General features: G+C 47.3%; 1 long non-coding RNA gene across 1 annotated transcript in view; it reads right to left on the bottom strand.

Moving 5' to 3' along the window:
- LOC146829482 (uncharacterized) overlaps positions 1 to 21,441 on the bottom strand; it is a 162,847-nt gene that overhangs the window by 129,222 nt on the left and 12,184 nt on the right. Inside the window, exon 2 of the long non-coding RNA XR_014961992.1 lies at positions 20,402 to 20,523. This is a non-coding gene — a long non-coding RNA (uncharacterized LOC146829482). The remainder of the gene's footprint in view (positions 1 to 20,401; positions 20,524 to 21,441) is intronic.

The following is a 21,441-nucleotide window of genomic DNA, read 5'->3' as shown; positions in this document are numbered from 1 at the left end:
CCTGGAGTTTTGGGAAACAAATTCGAGGGGCCATGCGGAAAACACCATAGTCTCCCTCTCAGAACTGTAACTCTGTTGTTCCCACAGAAATAGTCAGCTCTAATCTAGATGGATTCTAAGGACACATCCAAACAGGGAACAAAGTGTTCTTTATTTTTGTTACTATGGTGATAATATTAGTTTCTGGTGATCAAAGCATACTGTGAGATGACAGCATTTGGTAGCTCACTGGCTTTGTATGAGTTCAGAAGAATACCACAACAAAGGCAAGTGGCAGTGAAATGTTATTGTGCCCATTGAAGCATATAGTTAGGCTCAGGTACAAACCCAGTGAAATTCAGCAGTTATAGTTAGCTGAGCCAACTATAACTCGCGCCCCGTAATGCACTGCTTATGACCTCACATGCTGCATCACTCATGACATCATGTGAGATGTCATGAGTGATGTCACTGACCATATCACTGATGACATTCCTGTTGACATCAAGTGACTGAGTGTTTTTAAAAAGTTGTATTGTGAATCAGTGGCTGTATGAGTGCCTGTATGGATGATTCAGTGGGTGACTGACTGACTGTATAAGTGAGTGATTTGGTGTATCAGTGAATGTATGAGTGACTGGTAGTGTAAATGTTTGTATTCATCTCTCAGTTGGTGTTTAAGTGGCTGTATGGGTGTGAGTGGGTATTTGAGAGGCTGTATGGGTGACTTGAATAGTTGTAAGTACCTGTATGAGTGTCTGAGTGGGTGGGTGAGGGTATGTGACTGCCTATATGGATGAGTGAGTGGGTGAGTCAGTGGCAGTATGGGCTAGTGAGTGTGCATGTGAGAGGCTGTATGGGTGAGTGTGTGTATGGCTGTGAGTGGATGTGTCCGTGATATATGGGTGAGTAACTGGGTATAGGTGAGTGATGGGGTAAATGAGTGACTATAGGTGAGTGAATGAGAGTGGACATATGAGTGAGTGCGTGCTTGTGTCAGTGACTATATAGGTGAGTACGTGTTAGTATGTATATATATATATATATATATATATATATATATATATATATATATATATGAGTGAGTTGATGTGTGTGTAAGTGTATGGGTGACAAAGATGCTGTGGGACTGACTGTATGGGTGCGTGAGTAGCTCTATGGGCGACTGGCTCAGTGTGTGAGTGGCTATATGGGTGAGAGTGGATGTGTGTGTAAATCTATGAGTCAGTGAGTGTATGTGCAAGTATTGGTATGTGAATGGGTTTGTGAAAGGTTCTGTGGGAGTGGGTGTGTGAAAGGTTCTGTGGGTGTGTGAAAAGTTCTATGGAGGTGTGAGTGGGTGTGTTAGTGATTTGTTGATGATGTCATCAGTGTTGTCACTTGAGATGTAATCAGTGACGTCATTGACCATCTCATGAGTGATGTAATATGTGAGGTCATATGTAGTGCACTGCGGGGGCATGAGTTATATTTAGCCCCCATACTATAAATGGTGAATTTCACTGGTTTTGTATGAGTGAAACCTGAGCCTAACTATAACGTCCTTGTAACCTTTGGTTTTTTCAGTGAATTCCTAAGGTTTTTAAATGCTAATTCCTAACTATAACGTCCCTGTAACCTTTGTTTTTTTTCAGTGAATGTCTATGGTTTTTTAAGTAGTAATGGCATTTGCCGAGTAGTGGAGAAAGAGGCGGAGCCTCTGACCAGCTCTCAGACATCCCGCTGAGTAGGACTTACAGAAAGTACCAGGAAGGCTTCTTGGGCCCATGGTCCTTCAGCATCCAAGAGGACTTCATTCCCCAATTAGTAGTGAACCAGGAGACACGTTTGCAGAGTATTGGCGAACAGGGGCATGGCCTCTGAAGACCTGTAGCAATCCTGCTGTGAGGGACTTACTGGAGGTTATAGAAGGGGTTGTTTGCCTCCAAGGGCCCTCAGCAGCCAAGGGGACTTCATCCCATAGCTAATAGTGCGCCAGGAGGTGTTTGTAGAGTGGTAAAGAAAGGGGGTGGGTCTACAAGGACCTCTCAGCAATCCCGCATTGTGGGATTTACTGAAGGTACCGGGAGGAGTAGTTGGCCCACAAGGAAGTCCTTGGGGCCAACAACTCCTCCCTTTAATTTTTTTGGGGGGACTGGTCTTAAGCCGAATTCTAAGATGGCTGCAAACACTTTCTGGTTTAAGGTGTTGGCAGTCAATCAGATCCCAGCACAAGATCGGGAGGGGTCGCGGATCCTTCACGTCCCAAAATATACAATATGTAAATTTCTTTAAATAACTTTACAACTACTCAACGGATTTACACCAAATTACAAAAAGGCACTTCCCTGACCCAACATTATACCTTTCTGCCAAATTTGGTGTAATTTGATCCTGCAGTTCGAGTTGTAGCCATGTCTAAATTTTCCATTGAAATTAACATGGAGAAAATGAGCTTTGGGACTCTGTCTTTTTCTCAGCCCCTCCCTGAGGGATCACCCCAAAACTTTCAAGACAGCAGCTGAAGTGAGTGGCAAACTGGTTTTGAAACCTTCGCAAGGCTTCATCAAACAACGTCAGTTATTGTCAAATGAAAAAACGCTTATCCTATGGAAGCTAGGTTCTAACTAAAACCTCCTACTGGTGCCCGCCGATAGGTAATATATACATATGTGTGTGTGTGTATATACATATAGATATATATCGGGTGAATATGTACGTATAATATTAGCGAAGTATAATACCTATTTTATATATATATATATATATATATATATATATATATATATATATATGTACACATACATATATATGTATGCGAGTGTGTGTGTGTATATATATATCCAAATTCAAATCCTGCTACACATTTGAAGAAGGCACACACTCAAGTCTGTTGGAATAAGGCTTCTTTTATTTCCTCGGGTCTCCCTCGACCCCGCAACTGAAGAGAAATGTTTCGGCTGTCACAGCAGCCTTTCTCAATCTGGCAACGCCATATACATGCAAGCTTTTATAGCCCATCCCCCTCATAGGCAGAGAAGAAAACATGAAAGAAAGATATACCGCAGTGCAATGTAACATTTTACACATATCTTAATGCTCAAGGATTATCATCACATTAGAGGCTTTGGCTAATAAAACTTAATATTGTTGTAAATATTACCATGCGCAATGCAGTGTTTTCTGAAATGCAACTTAAATGCGTAGTGCATAAATAGCCTGAATTGCCTATAATGTTACACGCAAGACTAAAAAGGAGCACACAGGAAAAAACACGTTGCCTGCCTGTGGGTTGAGCTAATATTGAAAAAGCCAACAATGTGTTTATATGCACTCTAAACTAAGGCGCTGACCCCTTCAGGAAAAGATGCCCGCATATGATAAAACTACATTAGAAATAAGAGTGAACGTGAAAATGTGCTGCATACGTCTTTAAGAACGTTTGTGTGTGTATATATATATACATATATATACACACATTCCAGTTGCGGTTTGCAAGCGTGCACCATAATCGCAGGTGGTGCACGGAAAAGTGCTACAGCCCAGCACTTTTATGACTTCCCACTTTGTCCTTACTTAAAAAGAGTCAGTGCACTCAATGGAAGGAACCATTTTATTGATGCAAGAGACTTGTTTCAGCACTTGCTGCCTTTCTCAATCTTGCCTTATGTAAACTTTCAAGACAGCAGCTGAAGTGAGTAGCAAACTAGTTTTGAAACCTTCGTGAGGTTTCGTCGAACGATGCAAAAGTTATTGACAAATGAAAAAACGCTTTTCCTATGAAAACTAGGCTCCAACTATAACCTCCTACTGGCAACCGACAGTAGGTAATATATATATGTGTGTGTGTATCTATCGTTATTTATATGGTGAATAAATAAGCATAATATATATATATATATATATATATATATATATATATATATACACACACATTTATATGTGAATATATCACGTTATTCACCCATAAACCCCTAAACCCATACCCACCCGAAACCCTATAACTTCACTTCCTACACAAAAACCCTTACCCACCCTAAAAATACCCTTGTCACACAATAACCCATACCCATCCTAACAATTCCCTACCCACAATAAAACCCCTACCTACCCTAAAACGCTAAAAATACCCTTGCGACCCAAAAACCCCTACCCACCCTAAAAATACCTTTCCCTTCCCACACACACACACACACATATATGTGGGTATTTTTAGGGTGGGTATAGCTTTTTGGGTGGACAGAGAAATTTCAGGGTTTAGGGTGGGTGTGGGTTTTTGTGTGGAGATATATATATATATATATATATATATATATATATATATATATATATAGATATATATATATATAGCCACCCTAAAATATCTCTCTCCACTCAAAAAGTTCCTAAACCCTAAAAATACCCTTACCCTAACATACATACATATAGTACTCGTACCTGTGAAATACTTACATTTTTGTTGTAAAGCATTTGTTGTTCAAGCGTCGTTGTAAAGGCATGTTGTTGTAAATGCTGTTTCCCTGTGGGAGAAAACTGCAGGAAGAGGCACTCTACAAAGAGGGGTCTAAGCCAAAAGGTCAGTGATACTCCTGGTCTGCCAGTCAAAATCTAGTCCATCTTTACCTGCCTTCACATACTCTCAGATCTACTACTCAGGCTAAATTTCAGGTGCCAAAGATCAGACATTCCCATATGGGTGGCCGTTCTTTTTCCTATTTGGACCCTGTTCTGTGGAATGCTCTTCCTTTGTCTCTTCGCACACAGATGAATGTTATACTTTTTCGTAAGTCACTGAAAACCTGGCTTTTTAATCAGTAAGTTTTACTTCCTTATCTTTGTCGGTTCCACCGGGCGCCGGGAAACCCTTTTGGATAGCTGTTGCGCCTAAATCTAAATTTAACTAACATAACATAACAACCAACTGTTGCTCTGTCAGTCTTCAACCAGACACAGTGCCCCGGTACTCTCTCAAGAGGAACAATGACAGTCGAGATCTACTTACCAACCACAGTAGCATAGACTACTGCAAGCTGCCAAAGTTTGATGCCAATGCTCTGAACTTTGGCATTGGTGAGTCTTTAAAGAGAGCATGAGGCACAAGCTGGATGGAGAGGACATGTGAGTTGGATGGGCGAGAGCAGTCCCAACACCTTAGCCCTGCAGTTGAAGAAAATATGAGGAGACACTTGATGGACCTCAAATCAGCAGGGATCATCCAGAAATACTAATGCCCCTGTAAGTCATTAACCTTGGTGCTTCATTAGAATAATTTTGAGGTGTGCATGTGAAAAGATAGCCTCACAATAAACAAGTGCAGCATCCCAGATAAATGCTCAAAGTCTAAAATAAAGTATACCCTTGATATCCTCACTGGTTTTCAAAATTAGATCTCTGAAGCGGGAACTACCAGAATTTGATACTGAAATCAGACTGTGATGACAGCATTCTGCAGCACACATGGTTTCTATAAATTCAGAAGGAAGTAAAAAAAATCCTTTGGAACTATATACACCTTCCAAAGGCAAGTGGATGCAGACGGGAAGTAATTAATCTCTCAAAACCTGGTCTGGACATGAGTAGATTTGGAAACATGTAGACCCTGCCAAAATGGAGACCTAAGAATTTAGTCTCATCCTAGTACCCTGATGGAACTGCAGAGAATCACAGGATTCTGCAATTATTTTACAATTTATGCCACTGAAATCACTGAGGGGTATTACCCAACCAAGACTATGAAAGTGAAAAAGACTACTGATCCCCGCTGATTACCCTACATGAAAAAGTCCAGGAGACCTTTGAATCCAGAAGGACCATTGCTGTGAATGTGCTTTGTATTTACCAGCCCTAGTAATCCCAATATGCTCAACCTTTTAGGGTTTGACTGCTGTCTAGCATCAGGCAGAGGAGAAAGAAGCCAAGTCAGAACCATAAACAAGTCTCAGACTGGCAGGGTCTGAGATCCAGTACATAGACCACACACTTGATTTTCTTGCTTTGTAGTGGGTTGTGGTTGAGAAACTTCTTACCCTCTATAGGGCCAGTTTTGTGTCAAGAAAAACAACAATCTGCTAACCCACAGGACGAGGACGACTAATTTGTACAACATACAGCACAAATGGCTTATTGTCTTGCAAACCTATACATTCCAGCTCCAGTGCTGCAGCCTGGGAAAGAACATGCTTCCAAGGTTCTTGGTCTAGGGAGAATTATTTAAACTACACAAGAGTAAATAGACATATTGATGAAGCAGCCCAAACAAATACAGGTGGTGCAGCATGCGGGAAAAGGAAACAAGCGACATCTGCAGATTCTTTAAGAACCCAGTTGAAATGCTTAACCTGGCCATTAGCCTCAGGATGGTATATCAGAGGATTAAAATCAGTAGTGTGTATCTATTTATATGTTTTCCCCTGTAAAAACCTCCTTTGAGACCACCTCAAATGAAAGTGGCATGGCAAATAGCCCTTTCTGCTCATCCTCCATCACATCTAAATAAGGAACACAAAATGGTAGTTGGACTGCTGGTTGCTTTTCCCCGATACATGCCCTATAGAAAACTTGTAGTTCTGCAACCTTGTTACTAACCTAGTCAGCCTCCCCGTCATCATCCTGCCACCTCCAGGTGCCCGAATGTTCACAAGAGGCTTATGGTCAGTACTCAGAACGAACGTCATACCCTAGAAAAACATACAAAAATGTTCTACTGCCCAGGTGCAGGCTAGTATCGCTCGCTCATTAATAGAATGGTTCAAGGCATGTAAGCTATACAAAGGCACCAATTCACCTTGTTGGTCATGCTTTTGTGAAACATCTCGTCAACTGCTTCCCCTTGTGTCCACTGACACAAGTACCAGGCAGAGAAGTCTAGCATCATCGAAGATACTTGCTTGAGATGCAACAAGCCAAGAAATCTGGTGGCCAAGCAATTACGTACACCCAGTAGTAAGTCCTGTCACCCTTCCTGCCACCTACCACAACCTTACAAGTTGGATCTTACATCTTTGCCATGATTCCACCATGACTGTATCCATGCTGCCCAGCTTAGTCATGCCAATGTGAAGAAGATTAAGAAGCTGATGTTATGAGCCAGCTGCATATACCTAGAGTTCCAGCTTTCTTTGAGCCTGGAATTGCCTGATCTTTTAAGAAGGAAAATAATACCTGAAGAGCCAGCTTTCACGCACCCCATCAGCTGGTCTTGCCGCACGAATCCTGTAAGATGGTATTGATTTTTCTCCATGACAACAATGGAAACCTTGGATTTGACAGAATATTTGACTTAGTAAGGAGAAGGTACTACTGGCCCCACCAAGCTAATAATGATGAAAACCACTATCAGATGTAGAAACATCTACATTAGCCAGGAAGAAATAATGACAGATTAAACTCCTTCAGACCACTAAAGCTATTGATCTCATAGGCATTAACAACCTTTCACTGGCACTATATAGTAAAGCAGGGGGACTGAGAAACACCCTGGTGATAAAATACTACTTTACCGCCAATAAATTACCAATATACCTAGGAGTACCCTTGAAAGGGCCAGAGGGCATCAACCCTGACCAAAATCCTCTTGAAGATGGTCTTCTTACACCCCTGGGTGGCCGGCCAGACTGCGCTACGAAAAAGGCTGTGATTTCGAGAGCAGCTTCATATCCAAACACATGGGTTCTGGATCAGATATTTTTGCCTGGATTGTTATTTAGTGGGGGTGTGCGAGTCCCCTTAAGCCCCATCAATCGCTATACTGGAGTCTAACCAGAATGCCAAACACGCTGTTGACAGCCCAGCTGCCAAACGGAATGTTGATACCCCAGGTGTGAAAGGACTTGAAGTTGCTGACCATGTACCAATTGATTACCCCTTCACCACACACCCCTAGCCCATGTCTGCCACAGAGCCTTGTCGAGAGTAGGAAAGATAGAAGCAAGTGAGATAGGTAGCCCAAACCTAGTTTTGTTTTTACATATGACTCACCTGGCTCATCTCGTGATGAGTCACTGCGGGAGATTACTCTATCGATTTGGAGGATGTTGCCATTTTTCCTGTTTGATGAGAGAGGGCAAGATTGGCTGTGCATGGTTCCTCTTGAATGCAAAGTTCATAACAACTGAGTATGGCTCAGGCTCATTTATTTTTCTTATCTTTTACTTAATATGTGTAATGGCTCAGGCTCATTTATTTTTCTTATCTTTTACTTAATAAGTGTAACTGTTTTACTGTGAGCTTAAGAGTTAATTCAAGCTTTAAAGATGGATCATGCAAGGGTCACTCCTTGTGGACACAGATGGATCTTAATGGTACTGTATTTCCTATGTATCCCAATTGTGGGCACTGGATATGTATAACCTATATCCCTTCATTTCCCAGAAGAAATAAACTGTGTTTATAATTATTTTGTATTCAGTATGCAAGATACATATGGTAAGGTATGCCCCCACCGCTCCCACCGGTTGACACTGACTAGATTCATCTTTAGCTCCTACATCACTGCATTTTCCTTCTCTCGTATTGGTAGTGTGATTCACTCTCTTCACCCAATCTACACCACAGTTGGGCACACTGAGAAAAATAACCAGACGTCACTGTATGTTCTATTTACCCATTCCTAAGCACATTTAGAATGCAGATCCTTCACTGGACCGCCCCACATCTATCAGCAGTAAATAATTTACTGTCAAGCCAATACTTTTTATTGAAAAGAGAAAAATGTACTTCCCTTCAGTAATGCAACACAGAATTTCATATAAGGTACTAGAGGACACAGGGGGCGCTAGGTGGCGCCAAACCAAGATGGCCGCACTGCAGTGAGGCTCCCGCCGGACCGTGCACTCTCAACATCCTTCAAGACATCCTGACCGTGTTGATCTGCCCCTAACCCTCACCGCTAGACCCGCGAGAGTCTGCTGAACGCAGCGGTGCAAAGAACGCTACAATCGCCCGCCGGAGAGCTGAGGCACCGCCCCCCAGGCGGGGGGCGGTGCCTATCTGAGACCTGCGGGCCGGCGGCGTGCGCCCGCTGGGAAAGTCCGAGGCTTTGCAGCCTGTACGGAGCGGCGGGAGCGTCATCCTGCGAGGAGCATCGGCTCGCCGGAGGGAGCTTGGCCACCATCGCGGCAACGGCGTCACCTGCACAGCGGCCGGGGTAAGCAGCCCCGTGGAAGGTATTTATACGGGAGTGCCCGATCGGACGCCATCCGGCAACGTGGGCTGGTGTCCCGGACTTGCGCTGGGGGGCCGCCGTCTGGGCCGGGGAGGCGGGCCGACTCTGCCTGCTGCACTATCGACCTTGTGGAGGTCCTGCCCTGCCGCGCTACTTACCTCCACCACCGGCCTTTCTACCTTCCTGGGGCGGTGTGCCCGGGCCTCCCGCGGCCTGCAGTGTGCGAGGGGGCGCTGTTGATCCGCGCCGAGGCTGGACGGTCTATCGGGGCGGTGGATCGCGCTCTGTGCGGCCGGGGTGGAGGCGCTGCACCTAGTCCGGGCAGACTTCCTGGCGCTTGTTGTGACAAAGCGCGGCTGAGCCCCTGCTGGGCCTGTCCTACCCCCCGCTGTCCCCAATAACGGCGTCAAGTGCTCCCTGCCTCTCTCGCTGCCTGCCGGGACGTCGGGGTGTGGGGGCCCCCTGCATCTCCCAGCCGCGGGGACCGCCTCCACCTTCGATGCGGCCAGGACCAGCCACACGGACATCCCGCGACCCGCCGAGTAACGGGGGCACCCTCGACCTGACCGGCGAGCAGGTACGGACTACACTTATGTCCCTCGGCTCCGCGCTACTCGAAGTAATCCCTGGTGCCACATCAGCTCTACCACACCTACATTGCTGTGTCTGGACTCGGTCGGGCCCTTCCTGGGCCTGAGTGATACGGCCCCTCTCATCGCTCGGCCTGTCTGCATTGCGGTCTGTGCAGGGATTGTCTTCCTGGCCGCGTCATGGGTCGCAATGACCCTAGGCAGTCCAAGTTGCCGTTCGACACCAAGAAAAACCCCACGACGACACCGGAGCCGGAGAGCGGTCCTTCCACCGCCGGGCCTCCGGACGAGGACTGGAAATCCCTCTTGTTGGGCATGAAACAAAGCCTGTCGACCATAGACTCCAAGATTGACACCATCAATACCCGAATGGATAGCGTGGTTGCTAAACTGGAGCAACACGATGTTCGCATAAAAGAGACTGAGGACAGGATCTCTACACTGGAAGATGGCGCCACTTCTACAGGCTGACAAGTAACCCAAATGGACAGGCTTCTCAAAATAATTGCGGACAAGAATGAGGACCTAGAAGCGAGGTCCCGTCGCAATAACGGCTGCATCCTTGACCTTGTGGAGTCCACCAACACTGGGAAAATGGAGGTCTTCATTGAGAACCTAGTGATTGAGCTGTTTGGGAAAGACTCCTTCTCCCCACACCTCATCGTGGAAAGAGCCGACAGATCCCTAGCTGCCCGTCCTCCCCCTGGCGCCCAGCCACGGCCCATCATTGCACGATTCCTTAATTACCGGGACCGGGATGCAGTGCTCAGACAAGCGCGGGAGATGGGTACAGTGGGATACTGCAATACAACGTTGTCCTTCCCCGATTTCACTGCATCAGTGCAGGAGGCCCGACGGAAATTTGCAGGGGTAAAAAAGAAATTACAAGCCCAGGAGATTCCATACGCCATGCTCTACCCTGCAAAATTGAAAATCTCGCACCAAGGCAAACAACTTTTTTTCCAACATCCGCAACAAGTGGAGGACTTCCTCAAGCAGCACAGGAAAGACCTAGCTAGAGAGAGCGCAGAGCCACGGCACTCTCGATCACCTTCGCCGATGGAGCAACAAGACTGAACATGTCGGGGTGGCACCCCAGACTCACTTTGCTGCCGCAGCTGAACTTGCCCGAACAGGCCAATGTTTATCCTGGTGAGGTACCCCTCTTTTAATGATGACACTCGAATTGGTCACTGTTATATTTTGTGCTCGGTCACCCACCTCCATCCCACACTGAGAACCTGGTGTATATCTGGGTTCTTGTGGGTGTAAGTAGGGCTGGGGGGGTTGCTATATTGTTTGTGGGGTTGGTTTTGATGGGGGTGGGAGGGGATGGGAGGGATCTGTGTACCCGGCCAGTTGGGGTTGCCGGTGTGGGTGAATGTATACTCCGACTTTATTCTGGGACTATTGACTCACCAGTAACGTGTGCAAGGAGTTGGGTGGGCGGGGCAGTTATTTGGGAGTTTGGTTTTAATTGTGATACTGAGTGCTACGTGAAATTACATGCCGTGAGTACATGCCAAATATATCTTTATCCGGGTGAATGGGGGACATAACGGACACACGCCCTGCTTTGCAATTTCAGCTGGTCTCCTGGAACGTACGCGGGTTAAATAACCCGAGAAAGAAGAGACAGGTCCTGGGTTACCTGGCCAGACAGGGAGTGTCTATTGCCATGCTTCAGGAGACGCACTTAAAGCCGGGAGGGACCCCTCATTTGCATCACGATGGGCTGCCTGCAAGGTGTTTTCATCTTACTCGAATTATGCTAGAGGAGTGACCATTTTGGTGAGACGCGGGATGGGGTTTACACCTGCGGGAACCGAAGTGGATTCTGGTGGCAGATACTGCATGATCTGGGGGACACTGCACTCACACACAATACTGTTTGCTTGCTACTATGGCCCTAATACAGATGACCCATCCGCTCTCTTCACCATGTGGGGCAAAATACAGACCCTGGGTATATCCCATGTCATACTAGGGGGTGATTTCAATACCGCGCTCAAACCTGAGATGGACAGATCACATCCACAGTCGTTGCATTACACACACACTCAACGCACGTTGTTAAACATAGTGGACGAGCACCATTTAGTCGATGCATGGAGGCACTCCCACCCCTCACTCCGGCAGGGTACTCACTACTCTGCTGTACATTCCACTTGGGCACGTATTGACTACGTGTTCCTGTCGGCGGGCCTCTCTCCATGGCTGGTCAAGGTGCTTCATCTTGCTCGCACATTCTCTGACCACTCCCCAGTTCTACTTTCACTAAGTATTCCCCTCGATATCTCCCCGTACCTGAGTTGGCGCCTAAATCCTGCGCACCTCACGGATTCAGTCTTTCGGGCGGAACTAGAGCAAGACATAAAAGACTTTTTTGAGCGTAATATAGACTCAGTATCCAGCCTCACTACGGTCTGGGAGGCATTTAAAGTCACCGTGAGAGGGTGGTGCATAGCTAAGGGGGGAGGTGTCCTCAGGTTTTTGCGCGGAGATTTGCGCAAGCTGGAAGTCGAACGACGGCACTTAGAACGCGAAATGGCACAGAACGCGCGGGGGCCTGTCGTTGCGGCACAGCTTAGAGAGAAACTGAATGAATACACTGAAGCTGCAGCTAAAGAATGCAAGTTCCTAGGGAAGCCTTTTGTCGCGCGAGGGTATGGGGAGGGTGACAGACCTGGCAGGGCATTGGCCTCCGCAGTCCAGTCCCCTAGGTACCGAAACTATGTAGCTTCCCTGCTAGACGAGCACGGCGTCCCGCAGCGAGATCTCGCGGACCAACTCCGAGTCCTTACTGACCACTACACTAAGCTTTACACCTCCCACAGGACAACACCGATTGCATTGCATGAGTACCTCGACAACACTGCGATTGCATGGTTAGGCCCATCCCAGCAGAAGTTCCTCCATCATGAACTGGAACTAGATGAAATAACAGACGCAATGTCCATGAAGTCAGGCAAGGCGCCAGGGTCGGACGGGTTACCGATTGACTTTTACAAAGCCTTCATCCATGTACTGGCCCCAATTCTGAAACAAGTGTACTACTCCGCGTTAGAAGAGGGTACCTTGCCGGCTACGATGCGAGAAGCCCTCATAACATCTCTGTTGAAACCCGGTAAACCGCCAGAGCACTGCGACTCGTACAGGCCCCTTTCATTGCTGAATACGGATGTTAAAATATTGGCGAAGGTATTGGCTACGCGCCTTAACCTCCTGATGGAATGTCTCGTCCTCCCGGATCAGGCCGGGTTTGTTCCTAATCGAGCGACTTCTCACAACCTGCGCACGCTGCAGGCGGTGATACAGGATATTGACCCTAATTGCGAGGCGGCCGCGTTTTTTTTCGACGCCACTAAGGCGTTTGATTCCCTTGAGTGGGACTACCTTCTGGCCTTGCTGGAACGGATGGGCATGCCCTTTAACTTCCTGGATTGGATCTGGCTGTTGTACCGCCAGCCTCGAGCTGCGGTCCTGCTCAATGGTGCCCGCTCTCCCCCCTTTGCTATCCACAGAGGTACCCGGCAGGGATGTCCTCTCTCCCCAGTTCCGTTTGCGATCACCATAGAGCCCTTGGCGGCCAAACTTCGGCAGCATCACAAACACCGATCTCTCATCTATCCAGAGCGCCAGCTACTTATTGCATTATATGCTGATGACATGACTCTTTATGTCCACAAACCGCAAGAAAACCTGAACCCTCTGCTGCGTGAGGTCACTAAATTCGGAGCCATAGCGGGGATACAAATAAACTGGACAAAGTCAGCCTTGTTCCCCTTGACTAACAAGACCTTGCAGTTCCCTCTAGATTACCCCCTGGTGTGGGAGTCGGAAGAGATAAAATACCTGGGTGTTCAAGTGACCAGAAATTGGGAAGCCCTTATTAGAGCCAATTACGGGACTGTTATAGACAAACTTACGGACAAAGTCACTCAATGGATCCATCTCCCGCTGTCGATGGCGGGTCGTATCTCCCCGATTAAGATGGTGGTCCTTCCCAAATTGTTATACCTTTTTACCAATATACCATATAGCCCCGGTGCATACTTCTTCCGGGCCCTCAACTCCCAGTTGTCACGACTTATCTGGGGTAGGAAACAGGCCAGACTTGGGCTGCGGACACTTATGTTGCCCTATCATCAGGGTGGGTTTGATGTACCCAACTTTCAGCGATACTATGATTGCGCCCAGGGCCACTTCGCTGTCTATTGGTTCCACCCCCCTCCCTTTATGGCACACCTGGCAGTGGAAGATGGGTATATGAGGCCTGAGCTACCTTCCGGATATTTATACACGGCAGCCCGAATAGATCATCGGGACCCCACCACGGTAGACTGCACTGTGCGGGCCTGGAAGCGCCTGGCGGACCATATGGAAGTGAAATTCCTATATTCTCCTCGCATGGCCCTGGCACATGATCCCAGATTGAGTGTTGTCCGCGAGGAAATTGGTCGTAAACTGCTCACAAGGCTCGCGATTCACACGTGGGGGGATCTATACCACCAGGGGAGTTTTCGCACGGCGGCACACTTCTTTGGCGAGAGTGCTCCTTCGGTAATGGATACCTTTCTTTACATTCGGCTTCAGCAAAATATCAAGGCGGTCACGCCTAACTTTCCGGATGAGCCGGATACCGTGGCGCCTCTACATGCTCTGCTTCAGGCGGGCACTCCGACACATGTGGTCTCCATGTTATATAACCATGCACAAGCGGCTCCGTCCCCCCCTTCTCTCCGAGCGCGGACTGACTGGGACAGTGATCTGGGAGCTCCACTGTCGGACGCCCAGTGGAAGGAAAGTTGTTCTCATACTAATGCGGTGACAGGTAATGCCCGCCTTCGACTGGTTCACTTTAAATTTCTACATCGCCTCTACTTTACCCCTGCCAAATTGCACCGCTTCGGACTCCGGGACAATGACCGCTGTCTGAGATGCAGGAGAGCAGGCGTGGACTTCATGCACCTGGCATGGACACGTCAGGCCGTGGCTACTTATTGGGTGGCGGTGTTCGAGGCCCTTTCTGAAATGATTGGGATAAGCACCGCACCCTGCCCTAAGCTTGCCCTGCTGGGCCACTCACACCCCGCGGTAAAGGCACACCGGAAATTTTTCGCGTTGGGACTTCTGTTGGCAAAGCGCCATGTGGCATGCAGATGGGGGCGAAGGCGAGCGCCCAAATTCAAGATTTGGCTGGATACGATGTCAACTTGGCAGGGACAACTTCACAGTTATGCGGACCTCTTGCCTCATAAGTCACGTCCCAAGGACCTTTGGGGCCCCCTCCCTGCATATCTCCTGTGGGCTCAGGCCCCGGACGTATCCGAGAGGGACGTGAACAGGGATACAGAAGGGGCTAGCCCGTCCAACACGCTCGATCCTGCACCTACTCCACTGGCAACTGTAACTGATTGATTCCCTCACCTCCCTTAATCTTTTCCTTCCCATACATAACATGCATGCGTTCCTAGTACGTCCAGAAGGGTTACACACTTCCCGAAGTGTTTGCACACTGTCCACCGGCTGCATGGGTGGGGTGGGTGGCGGGTCTGCCGTTCCCCTGGATATGGGTGGGGTGGCCTCCACTCCACGACGGCACATACTGCACGGCATTACAGGAAGTAGCACCAGGTCACGTTCTCTGCTTGGGTCATAGCCATATCCTCCCAGATCGCTGGATGAGTCATTAAGGTGCAGGGCGTCATCACTCCGGTCTCTAGCTGCACTCTATAGTGTGATGCATTGCTCCACAGTTCTGCACCGAACGGCCCTTTACATACTGTGTATGGTGGACACATTCTGGGAGAGAACAGTTCATATTGCACTTTCCGGTTGGTTACTAAAGATAAAAGAAACCTCAAGCATCTCACGCTCGAATACATCTTGCTGATATGACTGCTCACTACTGCTTACTTAAACAGCTTTAATTCCATTACTTCGCGGCCGGCCCGTCTGGGTTGTAGGCGTCATGCTGTGTTAATCAGTTGATTCTTTTCAGCCCGTATTTCTTGATTATTACACTGCATATTGTCGCTGCCGGCCTGTTCACTCAGGATGTAGGCGAAAAGCTGTGTACTATTTGTTAGTGACCAATAAAGGTTTTGAAAAGAAAAAAAAAAAAAAAAAAAAAAGGTACTAGAGGACACAAACATGGCGTTACACAGTTATCAAAAGGACAATTAGTGGGAACCAGCATTTGTTGGCAAATATAATTGTCCATGCTAATCCAGTATACATGCTCTTCACTGTAAACTTGGACCCTTTGCCCTATTAAGAAACTGCAGGTGTCCTAAACTGCATTTTCGAAATTTCCTCGTCTACTCCTCCCAAAGGAAAATATGGCTAGGTATTTGGTAGTATGCATCAATCTCTAAAGTCACATTTTTCCTAAGTCATTTCCTTCCATTGCACCCTAGTCGCTTTTAGTTCTCGGTGGATCGGTCTGCTCTTACTGGCAGAAGGCAGGGCTTCTCAGCTCTAGGTGGTGTGCAATCTTGCATGGTACAAGAAGAGAAGGAGCGCTGGCCAGGTCCCTGCCCAGCTAACAGCATTGGAGTCTACAGCCTCATGTAAAATGTGCAGGTGCACGCTGCAGTGAAGAAGATGAAGTGGCGAGCACCTAGAACAGATGAAGGCCACACTTGTGTTGCTCGGATTCCGATTGGACCTGGTCCTCGTTGGTGGTTCTTCCTCAGCGCATACACAATCCCCCCCCCCCCCAACACTTCCACACAAACAAACTGTACATCCCACCACATTCACAGCAATGCTCCAGAGCAGGTTGGTGAAAGAAATCTTGTAGCAGCACCTACTATGTAGAGGCATTTTGGGTTAGCCTGAGGTGACAGCTGACATGCTCTCAATTATTCAAGCTCTCTTACAGTCACAAATAATTGATTTCCATACGGGGAAACCGTGAGAAGCAGTGGTAATCTCTAAGATGCCCAGCCAGCCATATGCCTTTTAGCTTGCAGGTATGCCATAAGGGCCAGGGAGTCTCAGGGCATTATCACATGGGCTAGCAGTGCATATTCTTCCCTGGGTCATAACTGGTTGTGTCCTGCTCCTATTGCCCCAGTGCCTCACAGTCAACATATTCAAGGCAGCATCTTCATTGTGCAAGGTTACCTCCTGCACCCTTCCTCACTAGCTCCTTCCCTTGAAATCATAGCTCAGGGCAAACTTGCACAATTGTTTAGGTTTCTGGTCGCAAAGCTGGCAAGGGGTTGTTGGAAGTCAGTCCACCCAATGCTTGTACACAAAATATTCTCTCAGTCTCCAGTGTTGTGGGACCTTGGATACTGGTAGAGAAATCATGATTCACTTGTTGGTAGTTTCTGACCTAATCCTATGCGAGACTTGAGTTTATGTATTCGACAAGTTCACTGTAGGACTGGTTTTATCCAGTTCTTGACTCTTTCTTATTCCTGCCAACAGGGGGGTACCTTAATCAGTGAAATTAAGGGGGTGTGAGTCTGAAATTTCAGAACTAAAAAAGCAGTGGGCCGCAGGGTGAATGTGTGAGGTGACCAAAGTTCGGAATGGACTGTTATCATGAGGAACGGGGTCAGTACTAATTTTTATTTGGTGGGCATCTGGGGCTGTTTCAGAGCCTCACCAAATCTGGTGAATTTGCTGTCAGAAAGACTGCTACTCTGCTGCCCTGCTATTCAACTGTGCTCTTTTGCCCTGCTTGTTGAAAAGGAAGAGTGGACCTGCACCCTTCACCTCAGGCTGAAGTGACTCCAAGGGTCAGCCAGCTGACCTACAGACCATCCGCGGCACCAACAGGATCTTTGCACTACAGCATCAATCGCCGCAGTGACTGCCAACTCGAAGCTCCAGCCACGAACATCTGTGACACCGAAAGGATCACACGCTACAGCAAAGATCATCGGCGATGCCCAGCCGGCCCTTTGTGCTACTCCGGTGGCCATTCGCACCAAAGTCCCTGCTCCTCTCAGCTTCTTGCACTTCGAATTGAACCCTTTGTGCTGGACTGAGAAAGCAACTTTCAACAAGACTAACCTGGTTCCTGTATCAGATCAGCGATCTATTGCGGTCAGCCTGAACTTGTGACTTTTTCTCAGTCTCGCACAAGCAGATATCCGCGAATGGCGCTTTGTGCTTTTATGAGCCATTTTCACCTAAATCTTTAAAATTTCTTATCTCTGGTTCTACTAATTGGATTTTTGGTCATTTTGGTGTTAACCTATTAATTACATTTTACTCTATTTTTCTATATTGGTGTGGCATTTTTCTTGTGTTCTATTTTCACTTCACTACTGTTTAAAGTGCTGTATAAATACTTTACATGTTGCCTCTAAGTTAAGCCGACTGCTCAGTGCCAAGCTACCAGAGGGCTCAGCACAGGTTAATTTGGGATTTGCTTGCGACCCCACCCTGACAAGCATTGTGGTTGCTGCTTGAGTAGGATTTAATTCCCCTCAACCAGTAACCCAATTTCTTACACCATCCTACTGTCCGCTACAATTAGAGTGAAAAGTACGATTTTTTTTATTTTACTGACTCTCACCACCACAATATATTATAATTGGTATGCCTGGTATGTCCTGGTGGCGACGAACAACAAAAATAGAAAAATTATCCCAAGACCTTTGGAGAAAACTGGTGTAGTGGAGTCATCAGTTTTTTCATGTTTTCAAAAGCAAACTCCCAATTCGGGAGCTTTGTTTTTGAGGAATATAAAAGTTTGACAACAGCCGTCATTTTTGACAGAGCTACCCATTTTAAAGGTTTCCTGCATTGACAGGAACCATGATGACAGTGGTTTCTGCCAATGTACAGAGATGTCCGCTGGGCTGGCAGACATCTCTAAATATGACAGGCGGAATAAAGGCAGCAAAGTACTCCGCCACCCTGTCTGCCTTTACTTGGTTTGCTGAATCATAAATCAGGCCCTGTGTCTAGAGTGGCACACTGGGTAAAAAACAAAGTTACTAATGAGCTTTTTGATAATGTTCACACAGCGCCAGGACACACTCGGGTAACAGCAGCGCTCTATAAATGTTAGAAATAAATAAATAAATATTCCGAAGAGATTTGCAAGCACTCCTCCCGTCACTTTTTGGGTGCTCGACTGCCATTAGTATGCCTGGAAACCTGGGACTAGTGTACTTTTCCAAGACTACTACTGACAATATTGGTGACTTTTTAAGTCGTACATTTGCATCCATTCAAGGTGTATTTCTGTTGGTCCCGATTTGTTATTTTTTTGGCAAACCAGCAACAAAGGGACAGATTTACAAAAAAGTAAACTTGTGGCGCTGCATTTCCTAAGGAGAAATGGCACAATTTTGTCCTTCCAATGGGGCAGCCTAGCGCCAAGGCAGGCACCCTGGCGCCATTGTGCTAGGGTGTCTGCATTATGGTCATGATAGTTTTGTGCAGTAATGGTCACCTTCCTACCCAAAAACTATCCTTGGAGGTTTTTTCTCTATGTATGCGTGCTGCAGAATGCAGCACACATAAAAAGAGGAATTAAAGAGGAGAAATAATGATATTTCTCCTCATTAAGCCAGTCTCAGGCAGGCACACTGTTTTGGCGCACATGTCTACAACTCTTTGTAGTAAATGTGGGTTTGCGTCAAAATCCATGGGTGAATGCATATATGGCCAGGTACTACCTACACCCCCTCCTCCCCTACCAAGGTCCTGAAAGTGACAGGAGAGAAGTTTGGATGTGGGGAGCGTAAAAAACCCCTGGCCGTATTTATTAAACAAAGATTAATAAACATTTATCAAAATTTACAATATTCACATAATTTAGCAGAAAATATACATTACATTGATTACAATTGATAAGTACAGATGGCTAACCTTAACATAACTCTAATACAAAGGGTTCCTATCCATATCTAACATATCTTTAATAATCATTACAGTATTTATTTTCTGTGTACCTAATTGGGACTACGGCAAGGTCACTAACTGGTGTCAGATCCTTATCAATTTTAACCACGCCCTCCAGCCGGAGTGCGCATGCGCAGAGGGCACGTTCAGCCAGAGGGTACTCCCCCTCCCCCCCCCGGTTACCCCCGTACGCTCTGTACATTATCTCCGTAAAGGGGCCCTTGCAGCTGTGTGCCATTTACTGGCGCCGTTGTGCACGTGCGGGGTGGCCAACCAGCCTAGAGAAAGCGTGACTCCCTCCTCCCCCGCATCCAACTGCCCCTGGAGTTCTAGGAGAGACCAATTGTCCCTCCCACTTGGGCAACCCCATTCAAGAAGTGCACACCGTCTTTTAGGAAGCACGGCTCACACCTAATGCACCCATGAGCGATGGTCTGGAGATGAGGAGCCCTGAAAAGTCTCTATTTTATTTTTTATTCTCCTCGCGGAGTGATTTAATGCCTTTACGGATTCCCCTCCCCTCCCCTCCAGTGGAATCGGGGTATCATCTGAGACCACCCGATAGTGCAACCAACCTACTTCTGAGATTATAGTTTCTACCAACCCTCTTCTTCCCAGGTTTGCTAGGTCGTTCCCCCCCAAGTGCAGAACAATAATATTTGGAGGAGCCCCCCCTTTCTTAAGTCTAGCACGATACCCCAGAACTGACTGAAGCAGGGCCCCCTTTCCCATGAAATGCTATCTCAAAACCGGCCTGCCGTGCCCTGTCTTTATAATTTCCTGTAATGAAAAAATTAGCCAGACGCCTTACATATGAGTGGCCAACAATCCAAACAATCTGTGATCCTTTCTCTGGTGCTGATGGTCCTTGATTCGCCCACCGCTGCTGTTGTGGTGTCCTCAGTTTCCCCCCTGCGTGACAGGTTTGAGAAACTGTAATGAAAGCAGAGAAAGACATGCATCAGCGTCTGGTAAAATATCCCACTCACAGCATATGTAGTCGCACATAGCGTTTATAACAATTGGAGGCCCATCTCCCAATCCTTTGTACATTGTTGCTAGATAGACCCCTGGCTGTCGCCTTAGTGGCAGCCCCTATCCTAAAAGAGTGAGTTCCAAAACAGCCTGGGTTCAAACCAGACTTCTGGATTGCCATGTCCAGTACTCTTCTAAATTGAAAATGTGTAAGTGGGACCCCATCTGCGTGTATTAGCAAAGTGCCCCCTTTGTCACAGGGTCTATCCTGCAGGTAATTCTCCACATGTGAGAGGGGGCAGCATGGGTTACCATGTGCACGATGTAGTACTACCCCATCACCTCGTGCTTCCTGATACGTCTTGGACTTCCCAATCAATATTAGTAGTGTGTCCCCCTTCACCTTAATGTGGTCAAACTGCAGGCCGCCATGTACATCCAGTTTGTTTTGGGCCACTAACTCCCCAATCTGGAATGCCCCATAAAAGGCCAATGAAAATGCGGCAGTGAACAACCGCACTTCCCCTGAGGTGCTGCAAATCGCGGGGAGGGTCCCTAGTAATGATGTCAGGAGCTCCACCCCGATTGGCTGCCTCGTATCTGGGGCAGACCCTTGGAGGCGTTGCCAACCTTTCAGGGCCTTCCTAATCGCAAAACTGTTAGTGGGATCCCCTTTGTCGCTGATCTGGGCAAAGAAAGATTGCCGCCACATGCCGCTTAGCGGCTGCAGGAGAACGCCCTTCCCCTTTTAGAAAACCCAGGTACTGAAGGAGCGCCCCCGTGTTGTGCCACCTCCCAGCCCATCCGTACCTAAGAAAGAACAATATTGCCAAAACGCCCCTTCATATGCTTTCCTGGTCCTGGGTGCTAGGCTAG

The sequence above is a fragment of the Triturus cristatus genome, chromosome 5_2 (assembly GCF_964204655.1).
Source record: "Triturus cristatus chromosome 5_2, aTriCri1.1, whole genome shotgun sequence".
NCBI lineage: Eukaryota > Metazoa > Chordata > Amphibia > Caudata > Salamandridae > Triturus > Triturus cristatus.
This window is presented reverse-complemented; position numbering and strand designations above follow the sequence as displayed.